The sequence below is a fragment of the Microtus pennsylvanicus genome, chromosome 9, assembly GCF_037038515.1.
Source record: "Microtus pennsylvanicus isolate mMicPen1 chromosome 9, mMicPen1.hap1, whole genome shotgun sequence".
Classification (NCBI taxonomy): domain Eukaryota; kingdom Metazoa; phylum Chordata; class Mammalia; order Rodentia; family Cricetidae; genus Microtus; species Microtus pennsylvanicus.
The window spans coordinates 66863921-66882694 of NC_134587.1; the positions used below are offsets into that span (position 1 = coordinate 66863921).

General features: G+C 43.7%; 1 protein-coding gene across 1 annotated transcript in view; it reads right to left on the bottom strand.

Moving 5' to 3' along the window:
* Positions 1–4779, bottom strand: part of Gpat4 (glycerol-3-phosphate acyltransferase 4) — a 42530-nt gene extending 37751 nt beyond the window's left edge. The window contains exon 1 of the mRNA XM_075986360.1: positions 4667–4779. The gene's annotated coding sequence lies outside the window, so the exon portion shown is untranslated. The remainder of the gene's footprint in view (positions 1–4666) is intronic.
* Between the last annotated feature and the right edge of the window lie 13995 nt (positions 4780–18774).

The window sequence follows — 18774 nt, forward strand, 5'->3', positions numbered from 1 at the left end:
ATCAGACTGCCCTGTGGGCATGTATGTGGGGCACTTTACTAATGATTGATGTGGCAGAGTCCATCCACTGAGCAAGCCAATAAGCAGAGTTCCTCCATGGTTCCTGTCCTGACCTCTCTCAAGGATCAACAATGATTGGGCTGTGTAGGTCATATAGAACCTTTCCTCTCAGAGTTGCTTTTGGTTACCCTGTCTATTAGTTACTTTTCTATTGCTGTGATAAAACACTATGACCCAGGAACTTATAGAAGGACGGGTTTGTTTGGAGCTATGGCTATAGAGGAGTGAAAGCCCACGAGGGCAGAGTAGAGAACAGGTATGACAGCTGCTACAGGATACTGAAGGGTCACATCTTAAATCAAAAGCGAGCAGCAGAGTGGGAATTTAAGTGGAAATAGTATTTGACTTTTGAAACTTCAAAGCCACACCTTCTAAGCATCCCCAAACAATGTCACCAACTGGGGACCAAGCAGTCAAATGCTGCTGGATGGATAGCTCATTTAAAGCACATGGTGGAATAGAAAGCAAATCTGGACACCATGTCAACTAGACGTAGCTGTTTCCCATTAAACTCCGTCTGTACAACAATTACTGTATTGGTTACAAACCCACAACTGGCCATCCTGAAAGCAAATTTACAACCATGCACAAAATACACACAGACTACACTCACGTCTAAATCTAAAGTATTCTACAGTCTAGGGTTTGCTTGTTCACAACACTCCTTAGAGAACACCCCCACAGTAAACGTGAAAACTGATACACAAGTAAAATTATAGCCATGCATGTGTGCTACTTTTTGTCACAGAGACCAAAATGATTGAGTAACTCAAGGGGAAATTTTTTTATTTGGCTCAGCTCCAGAGTCTAAGATTGCCTAGCTCCACAGGCTTGGGCAAAACATGGCAGCAAGATGTGTGATGGACTCAGAGGTTCAGTTCATGGCAGACAGGAAGAAGACAAGCTCTGAAGGGCACACATAGTTCCTGTGATTTACTTCCGACAGCTAGACGTTCCTCACCTTTCACCACTGTTTAGCAATGCCATTGTAAGAATCTATAAAAGGACTAAAAGATTCACTAACCAGAGTCTTTATAATCTGGAAAGAGGATTACATATCCTATGGTGTGCTTTGCTAATCACCTAAACATTTCTCCATCCAGTGATGAGAACAATTAAGACTAACCATCACACAAGATAGAAGGGAGGGAAGAGGAGCTATCTAATTTAATAGAAAGATGGACTATAATCAATACTCAGTTTTGCCATATGCTGTCAATGGATGGAATGGGATTCAAGTAACTCAGTTATTTTACTTCTTATTTGGCTTACCAGTTTAACTTGCATAGGCAATCTCATTAATCAATCCTTAGTCCTCTTGTAAAAAATACAAGCCCTGAACCAACCAACATATAGATTCACTTAATGAGTAGTCCCATTAACAGCATCATGTTTAAAGACAGGTATCTCATTCAAGAAGTCATGGTAATGGTTCTTCTGCTTGTATGTGTCTCACCTCCTTTATAAAAAACAAGCAAACCACAACCAAACTAAAAACCCTCAACACATTTGAAGAAAGTCCTTTAACTGAGCCTTGGAACTATGCAGGCTGCCTTGTAACATTCATGTGTTCCCAACTGCAATAATGTTTCGGGGGAAAATTAACTGTTACAGCACTGCATAAGGGCATTTTGGTCAATAACAAACTGTCTAAAAGACAATGGTCCCCTAAGATTTCACTACTAATAGATACTTTAGCCATTTTATTTCATGTAAATGTCCTCTATGTCCTAATAACAAACTTCCTAGCAATGTACATTTCAGAACAGTATCTTGTGTATGACTGTACTGAAAATTTACTGCTTTCTTATAAGGAATTTAATAGTATAAAGTTTGCTAGGAAATGCATACTGTTTTATCAAGACAAAACCTAACTCATCCAAATTTTTATGTTAATAGCATGAAAGGGCTTATGGGAAGATGCTATTGTCCTCTCAGCCATCAAGAGTAAAGGAACCCAACACTGGGGGAGGGAGGTTAAGGCAAGAGGGTCAGCCAGGTCTACAAAGGAAGACCTTCCCATCACATCCACCCCCCTCCCAAGAGAAAAAGGAAAACACCAAGAGTGTACCTCCAAACAGTCTAATTTCCATTAATAAGCTTCCCAGCTACACTGGGGATCAAACCCAGGGACTCAAGCATACTGAGTGCTCTTCCACTTGAGCTGCATCCCTAAGTGGATTCCCCTTTGTGAATTTATTAAATAGCAATGAATGTTATTTAAATTCTTATATCTTATTCTTATTACCAACCATTTTAAGTCAATATTTTCTGAAGTCTTCTAAACGCTATAATCAGAACTTTTCCTTTGTTTCCCATTTGTTTTTAAAATAATTTAAAGCATATGGTCATTGCATTACTCTGACTTCACTGGGAAAGCTCATGCTAACCCATCTAAACCTTTCAGAATTATGAGTTTTCAAGGCAACCTGAAAGAGGCACCTCGCTGTGGCAAAGAGAGACCTAATGCAGAGTTGGGAAAATGGTATGTTCTTCCTAGCCTCAACATGGCCTCTTAGAACTACTGCTCTGGACAAGGCTGCAAACCCCTCTAAATCTGAAGGCTTGCTAAAGAAAAAAGAAAAATGAAGACACTGAACAAGATGATCTACAAGTTCTCATTCATGTATATGCATACTGAAACAGAAATCAGGTCTTTTCCTTAGTCATTCTTCATTTAAAAACTTTTTTAAAGATTGCTTCATTATGTTATGTGTATGAGTGTTTTGCCTTCATGTAGGCCTGCGCATATCTGGTGCCTGAGGCCAAAGAGGGTGCTAGATTCCCCAGAACTGGCATTATGGACAGTTGTGAGCCATCACCTGGATGCTGGGAATCAAATCTAGGTCGTCAGTAAGAGCAGCCTGGGCTCTAGAGCGCTAAGCCATCTTCTCCAGCTCTTTTATTTTTAATTGTATAATAGTATGTGTCTGTGTGTGGATCCTCTGGAGTGGGAGCTACAGATAACTGGAAACCACCACACAGTACAGGGAACCAAACCTAGGTCCTCTGCGAGAATAGCAGGCTCTCCTAATTGAGGAGCCATCTCTCAAGCCCTTCCACGTTACTGAATCAGGGTCTATCACTGAACCTGCTTACCAAATGGTCTGCAGGGTCTTCTTGTCTCTGCCTCTCAGCAGTGAGATTACAGATGAGCACCACATCTGGCTTTTACATGGATGCTGGGGATCTGAACTCAGATTGTCTTTGTTCGCGTAACACTTTACCCACCGAGCTATCTTCCTCTGCTCAAGGAAGAACTTTTAATAGGTTATCTTCCAATGAAAATATATTATGATTTCATGCAATGCTACACTATTGATTTTGAAACCTACTTTTGCCATGTACGGCTCACCGTCTATCAAAAACTTCTCTGGGACTAGAGATATATAGTTTACTGGTGAAAAAACAAAACAAAAGAAATCCAACCAGCTGGGCAGTGGTGGCTCACACCTTTAATCCCAGCACTGGGGGGGGGGGAGGGACTGGGGGGGGGGGAGAGGCAGGAGGATCTTTGTGAGTTCGAGGCCAGCCTGGTCTACAAGAGCTAGTTCCAGGACAGGCTACAAAGCTACAGAGAAAACCTGTCTCAAAACCAAAAAGAACCAACCTTACCCTATCCATCCATACACAAGAGCTAAATTTTTTTTTCTGAGACATAGCAGAAAAAAATGGAGATGAGACTAAATAATGGGCCTATGTTAGCTAGAAATACTATTTTTGTACATCTGAAATTCTCCAAAATATAGAACTAAAAAGAAAAGTTACTCTCAGAAAGAGAAAAGAACATTCAGCGGGCAAGAGTACAGGAGTTTTGTTCAGTCTTTGACTTCAGTTTAAGTGATTTCAATGCTCATTCTTACGGGGTTGCAATACAATCTCCCAGAGGTTCCTAAAGTTCTGCTAAAATTAAGGAAAACGAACTCCAACCCAAAGTTCTTCGAATGCTCTAGTGACAATCTACTAATAATAAGCACGAAGAGTTGAGTACGGGACGGAACCACTTCACATAGATTTCTATAACTTCTGGGCCACCATCCAAATGACAAGTGACATCCAAATGAGATGGAAAATGTAAACAGGTAAATGTTTCAGGCAGGAGGATGCTGCCACCCGGGGAAGGGAAGGGAAGCAAGAGGGAGGTAGTGGAGTCTGGGTTATGAACACGGCTGGGAAAGAGGCGAACGTGGAGACTCAGCAAAGCGAACAGACCAGCGGAGGGCTGCCCCTCGAATGGAGGGAGAGACAGACCTGGAGAAGAAAAATGTGAGCCCAGCGGGGGGAAAGGGTGCATTCCAGGGGGAACCACCGGTGGAGGCGTCTCCACGTGATCTAAACGCCCGGTTCTCAGTCACGCTCCTCAGCTGAGGGCCTGGCAAGGCCGAGGCGGCCGGCGGCCTGCGAGAGAAGCGTGGTCAGTGGGAAGAGAAGCCGGCTAAGGGGAGGAGATAGAAGGGCCGGCTGAGGAGGACAGAGGAGCGGGAAGGAGCTCGCACCGCCCGGCAGCGGCAGCCCCACCGGCCGGACCCTCAGCGGCCCCCGACCCCGCGTCCCACGCCTGGCCGGGGCCAGGGGCGTCCGTCAGGAACGGGTCCCTCCAACTCACCGGCCGTGAGGCTCAGCTGCAGTCCTCGCCGCCTGCCGCTCCCGCCCTGCCCTGCCCGCCGCCGGCCCAGGCCTACGTAAGAGCGTGCGCACGCCCGCCTTTGTCTACGCCGCTAGACGTGGCCCCCCAGCGCCCCGCCCACTCCGGAGTTAACCTCACTCGCGCTTGCGCCCTTCTCGGGAGGGGTGGGGGCGGGGCGCAGGCTATGCCCGCCTCCCAGGGCTGCCTATTGGCCGGCGAGGAGGCAGTGCCCCGCCCCGCCCCTGGCACTGAGCCGCGCTGGGCATCGGAGGTGTGAGCAAAGGTCGACCTCTGGCCCGCCAAGTTTCCAGTTCGGGCATCGTCCTAGGGGAGAAGGAATGAGGCCGGAAGAGCAAGGTTTGTTTACTGAACCGTTGTGGGACTTCACGTCCACTGAGATTCGGATCTGGCTGGTCACGTAAATGTTAGCTGCCATCCCAGCGCCGCCTGACCTGCCTGTGCTGCTCTTGATACACTGAGAAAGAAAGGCCAGGGGTTGGCTGGTTGGCCAGCTGCAGTTTTCCAATTCAGCCACAGTTCTAGCTAATCCCTCGTCAGACTTGAAACTTCCAATTCAGACTTGTTTCCCTGACGTGGGTCTTAGAAGAGGAAGAGAAGAAAGAAGGGCGGAGGTGGAGTTTTTTTTTGTTTGTTTGGAGACGTCGTCCTGTAGTACAAGCTTGCCTCAAACGCTGAGGTGGCACATGACGTTGAACTTCTGCACCTGCTGATTTCACCTCTCAAATGCTGGGAATAAACCATATCCCAAGTTTTATAAAGTGTTGGGAAGGGAACTCGGGGCCTCGAGCATGCTAAAACAAGCTCTCGACCAAGTGAGCTACATCCCGAGCCTCCAAGTTTCTTGCTTTTATTTAACTCCTACAGTACAGTCCCTAATTCAGGACTTAAACCTTTCCACTTTTCAGTTTCTTCTTGTCAAAGAAATTCTTACACAACTCCAGGAATGTAAGTCTATAACATAGGTATACAAGACATATTTACTGATAATTATAAATTCACTTAAAATCATTTAGCTATGTATGTAGCAAATAATAGTTTTACTATTATTTATGAAAGCAAACATATATTACAGAGATGGATGTGCTTGCCATTTTTTATATAAAGAAATCGGCTAAATATTTGATACCAGAGTTTCTGTTTTCGAGACAGGGTTTCTCTGTGTAGATTTTGGAGCCTGTACTAAAAGGCATTTCGAGTGTACTCTGGGCAGTGTGACCTAGCAGTAAGATGCAAATGTGAGATTTAAAGTTTAATAGTGAGCAACATCTTTTTAAAATCCTTTTCAGGGCTGGGAAGGCGGCTAAGTAACAGAGGCTAAGCACTGGTAAAGTGCTCGCTAAGCGTGAGACCTGAGTTCAGATCCCCAGCATCCACAGAAAAGCGAGGGTGGACCTGGTGAGCTGAAGGAGCCAAGATAGGCAGATCCTGGGGAGAGGCCTGCTGACTGGCCAGCCTAGTGAACCACTGACCTGTCTCAAAAACACGTGGAAAGTACCAGAAGTTGACCTTTCTGGGCTCCACGTGTGCAAACATCTACAAACCACTGGTCCAACCTGACAGGCGTATAATTGATAATATTCAGGAAGGCAGGATATCTTTGCTACAGGTTTTTCAGGCAATTTCTGGGAACAGAAAAGAGACCATACCTACTCAAAGTAGTATATATCTAGCCTGGCCACTGCTGGATAAACCTAAAATATCTTATATGAACAGAACATTATGTCAACAGCCTTCAGAGCAAATGGTGTTTATTGTGTAGGAGTTCTTTTTATGATTTATTATTTGTGTGTATATGTGTTTGTGCAAGTGCCTGAAGAGGCCAGAGAGGGACAGGCTCCCCTGGCTAGAGTTACAGACAGCTGGAGCCACTCAACCCAAGCACTGGGAACTGAGCTCAGGTCCTCTGAAAGAGAAGGAACCACGCTGTGATGAGAGAGTAACTTCAACCCTCACTCAAATCCTATGTAAGAACATTGAAAAAAAAAAATAATGGCTGCAGTTCCTCTTTGAGAAGCTCACAGCCATGTTTCCTGAGTGTCTTGCTCTTCCTTCTGAGTGTTTTTCTTCTCCTAGTCCTATATGAAAGCATCATTGGTATGGACTGGGGAGATGGTTCAGTGGGTGAGTAAATCGTTGGTCATGCAAGCATGAAGACCCAAGCCGTGATCCACAGAACTCACATAAAGCCAGGTTCAGTAGTGCATGGCCTGTCTACAGCCTGAGAATCTATGGAAGCTCATGGGCCAGCTAGCCTGGTACATAAAGTAGTGATGAGATCCTGTCTTAAACAGGGTAGACAGTAAGGACTGACATCCAGAGTTGTCCTTTGACCACTATACACCTGCTGTGGTACACACACAACTGTTACATGCACATGTAAACACAAGCATCGTTAATATACACACAGATACTAAATCAAGATACGGCAGTTTGACTGAGAAACATTCTCCATAAGCTTATGTGTTTGAGTATCTGTTCTTCACTTGGTCACATTTTAAGGAGGTTATAGAACCTTTTGGAGGTGGAGGCTTATTGGAGGAAGTACATCACTGGGGTCAGGCTTTGAGAGTTTAGAGCTCCATTCCACTTCTGGTTCTATGTTTAGAGTTCATGGTTGAAGGTGTAATCTCTTAGGGGCTGGGAAGATGGCTCACTGGGTAAGAGCACTGGATACTCTTGCAGAGTACCTGAGTTCAATCGCCAGCACTCACATGGTAGCTCGCAGCCATCTGTAGCTCCAGTTCTGACTTCCATGGGCAGGTGGCACACATGCATACTGCGGGCAGAACAGCTGTACACGGAAAACAAAATAAATCTATCAGAGAAGATGATTTGCCAGATTCTTGCTCCTGTTGCCATTCCTCCCCACATGGCTGACTTACTCCCTCTGGAATCCTAAGACACAACAAACCCTTCTGGAAGTTGCTTTTGACCGTCCTGTTCTATCACAGCATCAGAAAGTACTATAGAATCAAATATTCAACTGTACATCCTAAACTGTCTGGTCCTGAAATTCTTTCTCAAATTTAGAGCCTGATTTGGCCTTAGTTGAGGAGGCTATCCCTCAACTGAGGGAAGTTGTGGAGAGCTGAGCCTCTTGTGCCTGTACCCTAAAATACTGACATATCACACTTAAAAACATGCATCAATAGCCAGGTGGTGGTGATCCATGCCTTTAATCCCAGCACTTGAGAGGTGGTACTAGGTGGATCTCAGCCAGTTAGAGGCCAGCCTCATCTACAGAGCGAGGTCCAAGACAGCTAGGATTGTTACACAGAGAAATCCTGTCTCAAAAAACAACAAAAACCATCAAACCACTGAAAATCATGAATGGGGAAGTGTTTAAAGGACTCCTATATTGAGGCAGGCGGATGCTGTCTCCAAGCCTATAAGAGAGTAAGGGGGAAAAGAATGTTTAAACATGAACATAGGGGCCTACGGACTAGTTAGGGTCTGCACACTGGTAGTCTTTTAAATAATGTCTTCTGCTTCCTCCGTTTAAAAGCTGCTCTGTAAATGGAAAGGATGCCATTTCTAGAATCTTCCTGAAGTGGAAATTTGCTGTCCCTTTGAGTCAGGAACATGCTTATTTAAAATCTCTCTATAAAAGGAATACTCTCTCTACATAGGCAACCTTCACAGTAAATTTTGTTAATTGTCCTGGAATTCTTGACTTTAAGATGGCCAGACTTCACCTAGACTCTCAGGTGAGAAGCTCCTTTTCCTTCCTGTGTCCTGTCAATTTCCCTTTCTATCCTGCTGCAGTCTGCAGCGGCCAGGGTCAGGAATTAGTCACTGATGTTGACTACCATTGCATGATTTTTTTTTTCTGTTCACCAATACCAAGCCAAACCTCTGGTTCAGCACACCCTGCCATTATTAACATTGTAGACTGAAGGAATAACTACCAAAATTCATACCTGGATTTGTGTCTTTTAAAAAGATTTATTCTTATTATTTTTAACTGTGAATGGTTGAGTGCATATAAGCGCAGGTGTCCAAGGAGACTGGAGGTGTCAGTTACCCCTGGAGTTGGAATTATAGGTAGCTGTGAGGCACCCTACATGGCTGCTGGTATCTAAACCCTGGTTCTCTGAAAGAACTGTAAATGCTTTGAATCACTGAACCATTTCTCCAGCTCCATGGGATTTGGTGTTTTTAGCCTACATACCTAAACTGTTCATTAAGGCTTGGATTTTAAATATCCCCCGAGAACTGCTTATTGAAACATAGTGGCCATGTTCTTTTAGCAGAATAATAGATTTTCATCTAGACCCATGACCTTTCTAGTCTTGACACCTAATGACATAGTGTTATACTCACAGATTAGTGCCTTGCTCAGCCCACATCAGAAAGGCAACTTGTTGCACCGTGTGGGAATTAACAGAGACCTAGTTAGGCAGTGTTCACAGAGTGAGAGACTTCAGAGAACTCAGTTCTAAATGGGTCATCTTCATCAAACCTGTTCCCTTAAGGCTCAGGGATCCATGTTGATGAGGAGACAGAAGACTGTAAGAGCTAGAGATGGTGGATGACTCCAAAGAAACAGTGTCTTTCAGTCACGACAGGACTGACACACACATGAATTCACAAAGACTGTGACAGCATGCACAGGGGCAGCATTGGTTCAAACCAGGCAAAATCCCAGTATAGAGAAGAACTGGACACAAAGCTTCACCCCTAACCGAGAAGCTAACTGATACCCACTAGTAAGAAGTCAGTTTTCTCTGCTGTAGGACAATCCTCTTGTACACTGTAAAGATCTGTCACTCAAATTGGTTTAATAAAACGTTGATTGGCCAGTAGGTACACAGGAAGTTTAAGGAGGGTAGCTGAACTAAGGATGATGGGAAGGAGAAGGGCAGAGTGGTACCTCCATATGACAGAACATAAATAAGGAATATGGGTTAACTTAAAATGTAAGAGCTAGTTAGTAATAAGCCTGAGCTATTGGACAAGCATTTATAATTAATATAAGCATTTATAATTAATATAAATTTGGGAAGTGGCTGCCGGGTTATTGGAAATGGGTGGTCAGGACAAGAAACATCTGCTTACATTTCTCCAGTGGAGTCTCATTGAGTATATTAACCACACCTCAGGGCGGACCCAGTGTTCAGGAGTAGATGACTAACACAAAATCAACTCCATGTTTTGTTTTGTTTTTTAACTTTTTGTTTGTTTTTTCATTTGAACATTTTTTTTGTACTATTGGTCTTTTGCTTGGTTGGTTTTTATTTTTGTGGGTCATTTAGAGAGAGAAAGAACACATATAGTTGGGTGTGGAGGAAGGTGAAGGATCTTGGAGGAGAATGATGTGGGAGTGTCATATATCAATCTGTTGATTTCATTGGTTAAGCAATAAAGAAACTGCTTGGCCCTCATAGGTTAAAACATAGGTGGGAGGAGTAAACAGAACAGAAGGCTGGGAGAAAGAAGCTGAGTCAGGGAGTCGCCATGATTCTCCCACTCCAGGCAGATGCAGGTTAAGATCATTCCTGGTAAGCCAGCTCTTGGGCTACATAGATTATTAGAAATGGGCTAGTCCAGGTGCGAGAGTTAGCCGAGAAAAGGCTAGATATAATGGGCCAAGCGGTGTTTAAAAGAATACAGTTTCTGTGTAATTATTTGGGGTAAAGCTAGCCATGTGGGCGGCCGGGTGCCGGGGACGCAGCCCCGCCGCTCATACTATTATAGGAGAAGGGGGAGGGAAAGAACAAGATCAAAACAAGGTTGTATGAAAACATTTTTAAAAGTCAGAAAAATGGTTTTCCAGCATGTTCTGCTGTTGAGAAGTGGCAGAACCTTTATGGAGAGGATCCGGATAGAAGTTTATCATTGAGACTCCAGTCCGCACCCCTTTCCTGGTCAGCAGGACCTAAGCAGCTTTGTCTTACCATGGTGTTCTGCTTCACTAGGCCACAGCAATGGAACCTGTTAAATAAAGACTGAAAACCCTGGAGCTGTGAGCCCAAGTAAACCTTCCTACTTATAAATGGTCCAAAATAAATCTTTTTTATTCATAAGGTTATCACAGATCACAGTAATAGCTTAAAATACCCCACAAAACTGCCTAACCACATAAACACATCTTAAACACAAGTCTGAAAATATGTAAACGTTTCAAAGATTCAACAGCCTTTCACCCACAAAGAGACCTTGAGTTGGAATGGAATAACATTTCAACCAGTTAGAAATGGAAAAGATCTACCAAATCAATCATATTACTTAACTCAGTTGGGAACCAGCCAGCTGGATAGGCAGAGCCTGTGTGAATGCCATCCAAAGAGCTCAATACCAGGCCTTTTATTTTCCTTCACAAACAGTGGTGTCAGGGAAAGGTAACTTGTTTTCTGAGGTGGAGGTTGCAAGCTTAGCCACACTACTTAATTGGCTGTGGGAAAACTGAAGTGATTATATTTGCAAATTTGTACCAATTGGGCAAAAAGATAAGATCGTGCCTGTTTGAGTGCAGTGTCACAACCTATGATTCCAGAACTGTGGGAGGGTGATCAAGAGTTCCTGGCAGCCTGAGCTACTACAGACCTTGTCTCTCAACCGCCAATATGGAAGGAAGGAAAGAAAGCTGGCTGCACTGAACTAACTACTGTGCAACTCAAGAAACAGTGATAAATATATTTCTAGTGCACCTGACTGACAAAAAACTACTAGGTACCGTATAGAAGGTACTCATTCCACAGCTACCATTTGTGAGCAACAAGTGTACAAGGGCATTCAACGTAGCAAAGGTTATTGTTGCAAAAGTTTAGGAACAATCTCAAGTGATTGGTCAACTAAACTATGGTTATTCAGGTAATAAAATTTCATGTGGCTGGAAAAGAAATCCAAGATTCCATCTTTGTTCCCAACTAGTTAGATCTTGAGGAGGGTGTGCTATTAGGAATCAAAACGAGAAAAGAGAAAAATTAAAAGCTGTTAGATTTTGTATGCTTTCCAGTGTAGATGGGACATTGTAATTTTTATAATAAAATTAAGACGAAGTTACATTGTTAGGAGTTACTGATTTTCTGTGCTCCACAGTCAGAGTCACCTAGTGAAGGATATTGAGTGATAAGGCCCTGCACTGATGAAGAAATGATGTAGGAAGAGGGTAAAACATTATTTCCCATAAGTCTTCCAAGTTGCTCATGGATAGTAAAACTGCTTGGGAATTACAGTTACCTGGTATCTAAGTTAGGGTTTCTATTGCTGGGAAGAGACACCATGACCACTGCAACACTTATAAAGAAAAACATTTGCTGGGTGGTGGCGGTGCATGCCTTTAATCCCAGCACTCAGGAGGCAGAGGTAGGCGGATCTCTGTGAGTTCAAGGCCAGCCTGGGCTACAAGAGCTAGTTCCAGAACAGGCTCCAAAACTACAGAAAAACCCTGTCTTGTAAAATCAACCAACCATACACCTGTCAGAATGGCTAAAATCAAAAATACCAATGATAGCCTTTGTTGGAGAGGTTGTGGAGAAAGGGGTACACTCATCCATTGCTGGTGGGAATGCAAACTTGTGCAACCACTTTGGAAGGCAGTATGGCGGTTTCTCAGGAAATTCGGGATCAACTTACCCCTGGACCCAGCAATACCACTCTTGGGAATATACCCAAGAGAGGCCTTATCATACAACAAAAGTATATGCTCTACAATGTTCATAGCAGCATTGTTTGTGATAGCCAGAACCTGGAAACAACCTAGATGCCCTTCAATGGAAGAATGGATGAAGAAAGTATGGAATTTATACATATTAGAGTACTACTCAGCAATAAAAAACAAGGACTTCATGAATTTTTGCATACAAATGGATGGAAATAGAAAACACTATCCTGAGTGAGGTAAGCCAGACCCAAAAAGAGGAACATGGGATGTACTCACTCATATTTGGTTTCTAGCTATAAACCAAGGACATTGAGCTTATAATTAGTGATCCTAGAGAAGCTAAATAAGGAGAACCCAAAGAAAAACATATAGGCATCCTCCTGAATATTAACCTTCAGCAAGCAATGAAAGGAGACAGAGACAGAGACCCAAATTGGAGTACAGGACTGAAATCTCAAGGTCCAAATCAGGAGCAGAAGGAGAGAGAGCACGAGCATGGAACTCAGGACCGCGAGGGGTGCACCCACACACTGAGACAATGGGGATGTTCTATTGGGAACTCACCAAGGCCAGCTGGCCTGGGTCTGGAAAAGCCTGGGATAAAACCGGACTCTCTGAACATAGCGGACAATGAGGACTACTGAGAACTCAAGAACAATGGCAATGGGTTTCTGATCCTACTGCACGCACTGGCTTTATGGGAGCCTAGGCAGGTTGGATGCTCAACTTACTAGACCTGGATGGAGGTGGGGGTTCCTTGGACTTCCCACAGGACAGGGAACCCTGATTGCTTTTCGGGCTGGGGGGAGACTTAATTGGGGGAGGGGGAGGGAAATGGGAGGCGGTGGCGGGGAAGAGACAGAAATCTTTAATAAATAAATAAATTAAAAAAAATAAAAATAAAATACTAACAGAAAAAAAAATAAATAAAATCAACCAACCAACCAAACAAACAAACAAAAAGAAAAACATTTCATTGGGCTGGCTTACAGTTCAGAGGTTTAGTCCATTGTTATCATCGTGGGAAGCATGGTGGCATGCAGGCAGACATGGTGCTGAAGAGGTAGTTCAGAGTTCTACATCTGGATTGGCAGGCAGCAGGAAGAGTGACGCTGGGCCTGACTTAAGCATCTGTAACCCCAAAGCCCATCCCCATGACATACTTCCTCCAACAGGGCCATACCAACTAATAGTACTACTTCCTTATGGGCCAATGGGGAGTTTTCAAACCACCTCACATGGTTCCTGTAATTAGTAATGTGTACAGAAATCTAGTCCCATTAAATCCTTAGTGAGTCGAGGAAACTAGTAATAGTTTCCCACTGACTCCAACCTTACTAAAAAACACAAGCAGTAGTCCTCAGGCTGTGTGGCTATGTGTCCCTTTTCTCCATTTTCATTTTGATAACAACTGATTTCCACCCTGGTTTGGCCAATCTTAAGAATAGCTGAGAACTTATATCTGATCCATAAGCATGAAGCAGAATTTGGGGTACACACAGCTGAGAATGGCATGGGCTTTTGAAACCTCAAAAAGCCCACACCACTTAATCCTTCCCAAACAACTATCCTTCCACCAACTAAGGACTGAACATTCAAATATATGAACCGTTTCATCCTCCAAGTCCTAAGGATTTTCTGCTTTCCAGGGTCTTTTCAAGCTGAGGCTGCAGGGATGGTTGTCTTGATCAGCTCATCATCCCAGAGCCTCTAGCATCTGTATGTATTTATCCCTAGGGCAGCTATATTTTGGAACCAAGTTATCAGGTCTGGTTAGGAGAGACAGGAGGCATAAAACCCCATTGTGCAGCTGTCCATGCCAGCTTGAGGCAGTGTCCTGAGCAAGGCGGCAATTGTTGAACTCTACCGAGGTAGAGACCTGTATTGTGGCACACAGTGGGATGCGCTCAGCTGCTAATTCCCCAGCAGTCAGCAGTGCTCTTGGCTCCACCCCCACCTCCCCATCCATCCACCCCACCTCAGGTTCCTTCCCCAGTGGTGACTATCTGGCCTGTATTCCTTCCAGATGAGTACAGAAGGATGGATGTTTTAGGTACAATGAAGAATAGGTGCTGTGGTTGGTCCCCAACCCATGAACAAAAGTTGCTGCTGCTTTCAGCTTTACGAGATGAGGGATGTCATTATTCTTTCCTGCAGCAATCTGGAAATACTATTCTGGAATAAAATCTGACACAGAAATAAACTTGGGGAACTAAGAAGCAGACCGATGCACTTTCTCTAAGCTCTCATTTTATTTATTAAACCGTTGTCAAAACTAGCGAGCAACATCAATAAGCATTTAATGTTGACTGGAGAGCATAAAGTACTAAGACTTGAGAGGCGAGGATCAAGTATAAAAGAGTGAGGCAGAATACCCCCTCTCCCAGCATGGGCCAACTTGTTTGGGGGTGGAAAGCAGGCTTGCCTGTAAAGAGAGTTACAAGTGCCTGGTACACATTTCAACACGCTATACTTAACAGAAGAAGCTAGACATGACTGATGCCATTTTCATTAGGTAACTTTCATGACCTGTTCTAAACGAGAGATGGCAGGTTTACCATTACACTGTGTGGATTTCTCCAGAATGATTTACATGAAATTCTGAGTAATTCCTTAGTTCCCTAAGGAATTCTGTGGGATTTAAGTGAAAGTAAAATAGCAAAGCTGTAACCACAAATGGAGGGAAAAGAGAAAGGACAACATGACCAAGACCTCATGGCAATAGAGAACTGTGCTTGCTCAGGGGTCTACATAAGAACAACATGACCAGGACCTCATGGCAATAGAGAACTGTGCTTGTTCAGGGGTCTACATAAGGATTTAAAGGCATCCATGGAATGCAGTTTGTTCCTTGTCCACAATGTAGAAACAAAAGCTAAGTTCGTACACTCTAACAACTGGCCATGACTCCTTGGAGCCTGACCCCTAGGGACTTAGTGATGTTTTATTCAGACATATAGACCCTAACTACTAATGATCCCATTGTATTTTATACAACTTGTGCTGTAAAATTAATTACTAGTCAACAAAAGTGAGGTGCCTACCTATCTATTCAAACAGCACCCCCCACAAATGGTTCTTGTTTTTTTTTTTTTTTTTTTTTTTTTTTTTTTTTTTGGTTTTCTGAGACAGGGTTTCTCTGTGGCTTTGGAGCCTGTCCTGGAACTCCCTTGGTAGACCAGGCTGGTCTCGAACTCACAGAGATCCGCCAGTCTCTGCCTCCCAAGTGCTGGGATTACAGGCATGCGCCACCACCGCCCGGCCCCCACAAATGGTTCTTGAGGTAAGACCTAAGACCTCTCCCTCTTAGTGGCTGATGCTTTGGGAACTCCCACTTCCTCTCCTGCAGTGATTTATTGTTTATTTTTTTTGGATAGGGTTTCCATGTGTAGCCCTGGCTGTCCTGGAACTCACTCTGTAGACCAGGCTGGCCTTGAACTCAAAAGATCCACCTGCTCTGCCTCCCGAGAGCTGGGATTAAAGGTGTGTGCCATCAATCCTGGCTTCTTGGTATTTTAATGTCTCAGTTATGCCCCCTGTAAATTCTTTTTACCCACCCATGTCTTCTGACACCTGTTGAATGCACATTAACCCCTTTACTTCTTCCTCTTCTGGAAGCAACTGATAACCAACGAAGCTTTTGGAGAAGCAGTATGATAGTTAAAATTATGTTTGTGGAAAATCATAGGTTCAGAAAAAACAGGGAACAATAAAAACAATCATTTGGTCTGGGATCAATTTGGGCTCCAAGTTATATCCCTAAGAGGCTTAAAACTTACTCTCATATCAAAGCTTACAACCCAAGAAAGTCATCTAAGCTGTGGGTCAGAATACTTCCCTATTGATCCAATCTCGTCTGTGTTTTATGCTTATAGCCAAAGTGTCTTAGTAAGCCTCACTGTATTTTCCTCGAGGAAAGAGAAAAAAAGAAAGCTTGGTGGTACCAGGGCATGGTACCACTCTACGACTGAACTTACAGTCTCAACCCTGTTATTTAGCTGGGTTGTCTTGCATAGTTGTAGAAGCTTACAACAAAGGATGATGTAATTACTTGATGAAAATGTCTGTCATTTTAGTGGTAAGTTTTTAACCCTAAAGCAAAATACTATGAAACAAAAAAGTAAAATCCATGACAGCCAAGCCTTTCTTGGTTTTGAAATGCAAATTTCCCTTTATGTAGAGATGAAAAATTTCACTCCTTCTCAAAGAAATGGAGCAATTGACCCCGTGGCTTTAGCAGGGAATCCAGCTCCTCCATACGACCAGGCATGCACGGTACAGGTGTAAACCTGCTGCTCAGTGTGGTCCTTAGGGCAGCAGGTTGCACAACTTTGGGTCTCATCCATCCCTCCTGGAACAGCATCTAAATAGAGCTTTTGTCTATGAGTGCACTACTTCCAACCATTAAGCTAAGCCCCTAGTTTGAGAATCTAGATCTTACCAAGATCTCTCAGTGATTGAGGTACACATCCAAGATGTAAGAACTATTCTAGGGCTGGCAAGATGGCTTAAAGGCAAGGGCACTTGCCAACAAGACTGATGACTAATCTTCATCCTTATGACCGACATGCTGGAGAGAGACTCACTATACCCAGTTGTTCTGTGACCTTCACATGCGTGCTGTGGTTTGTACATTTCCACCCACATTTAGACAAACAGACGAATGAAAAAAGGACAGAGCTGTTCTAGACAACAGTCCCGGTTGCTCTCCAGAGGCTGAGCACCACAATGCGGTGTGAAGGCAGCTTGGTCATTTCCACCACTAAACAGCTATTTCTCAGGACTGCTGTGAGAACCAAATGATCCAGTGAATTCTGTGTTCTGGTCCCAATCTACCTCCTAGACTTTATTCTACACTGCCCTCTACCCGTGCCACCACAGGCAGAGAATGGCATTTCTGCTTTAGGACCTCACACAACTTTCTTCTCCACCTAGAATTCCCTGCCATGTGCTCTCTGCATGACCAGTTTGTCATTCAGACCTCAGTCCAAGTATCTTTACAGTGGGAACATCCTAGACTGTGCTAATCAGTATTATTTATGTCAACTTGACATAAACTAGAGTCATCTGGGAAGAGGAAGCCTCATTTGAGAAGATCCCTCTATCTTCTAGGCAAGTCTGTGGGGGCATTTTCTTGACTAACGTGGGAGGGAGGGCTCAGCCCACTCCTGGGCAAGGTGATTCTGGGTTGTATAAGAAAGCAGACCGAGCAAGCCATGGAGGTTCAGTCAGGAAGCAGCTCCCCTCCATGACCTCTGCCTCCAGCCTTGCCCTCCCTTAATTGATTAAGCCAAATAAACCCCCAAGCTGCTTTTGGTCCACGTTTTACTGTGGTAATAAAAAGAAAACTAGCAGAGGACTTGGTACCATGGAGTACCATATCGTGGGGGAGGATTATGGGAAGTGTGTGGAACTATGGGTTGGAAAAGTGATTGTACACCCAAAGTTTAATGGGTTGTTCCACGGGAACTGGCAGATAAAAATGCTGACAGCAATGCAGATCGTGGAAGCCTGAATTGTGAAGTTACAGAACAAAGTTTGAGAATCTCTCAAAGGACTTGTTAGGACTGTTCATATATTTTGTATTAAACAACTGTGGTTTTTAATCTGCTAGGGCTGAAGAATCAGCTGTGATTAGCAAGGCTAGTGCCACTGAGATAAAATCTGGGAAGTATTTTCTAAGGATCAGCACCGGTGAAGCTTTATCTCAAGCTGGTAGGCAAACTTGGTACAAGTAAGTCTTCCCTACGTACTGGCTTTGGCAACATGGAAGCTTACAGGTGAGAAGAGGTCATGGAGAGCAGTTGAGGCTTGGTGCTACGGGAAGCCAGGAGATGCCATTGGTGAAGATAGTCTCAGTTGCAGTGAAGACCCGACAAATTAGAAGCCAGGATCGTGGGAAGGTCATCAAGGACAGCAGCTGGTGTGGACCGGACCTGGCTTGAGCCAATGAGAAAAAGTGCATGTGTTGCGGATGGCAGAGTTCAAGAAGCAGAACTGCCTAAGCTTTAAGATCATGAGTGAGTAAATCTCAGATACTGTACACAGGTTTACACTGTTGGTTTTGGTTTTGCTTTGTGCCTGGTTCGTCCCTCTTGAAATAAAAAGCATGAGACTTAGTTTTGACTTAACAGTAACCAGCTTTTCTAATTTTAGAGACTGGATATTTTAAGGAGACTGAATTTTAAGACTATAGGATTTTGAAAGCTGGATGTATTTTATATTGTAACATTGGTATCTTGGGGATAGACAAGAAAGTAAAGATTAAAATTTAATAGTAATGTTTAGGTGTGTCGAGTAGAAAAGGAGTCAACGGTGCTAGTCACTTTTTATTTTTGATCAACTTGACATAAGTTAGAATCCTCTCAGAAGAGGAAATCTCAGTTGAGAAAATGCCCCATAGGAAAGTTTGTAGGGGCATTTTTTTTTTCTCCAGACAGGGTTTCTCTGTAGCTTTGAA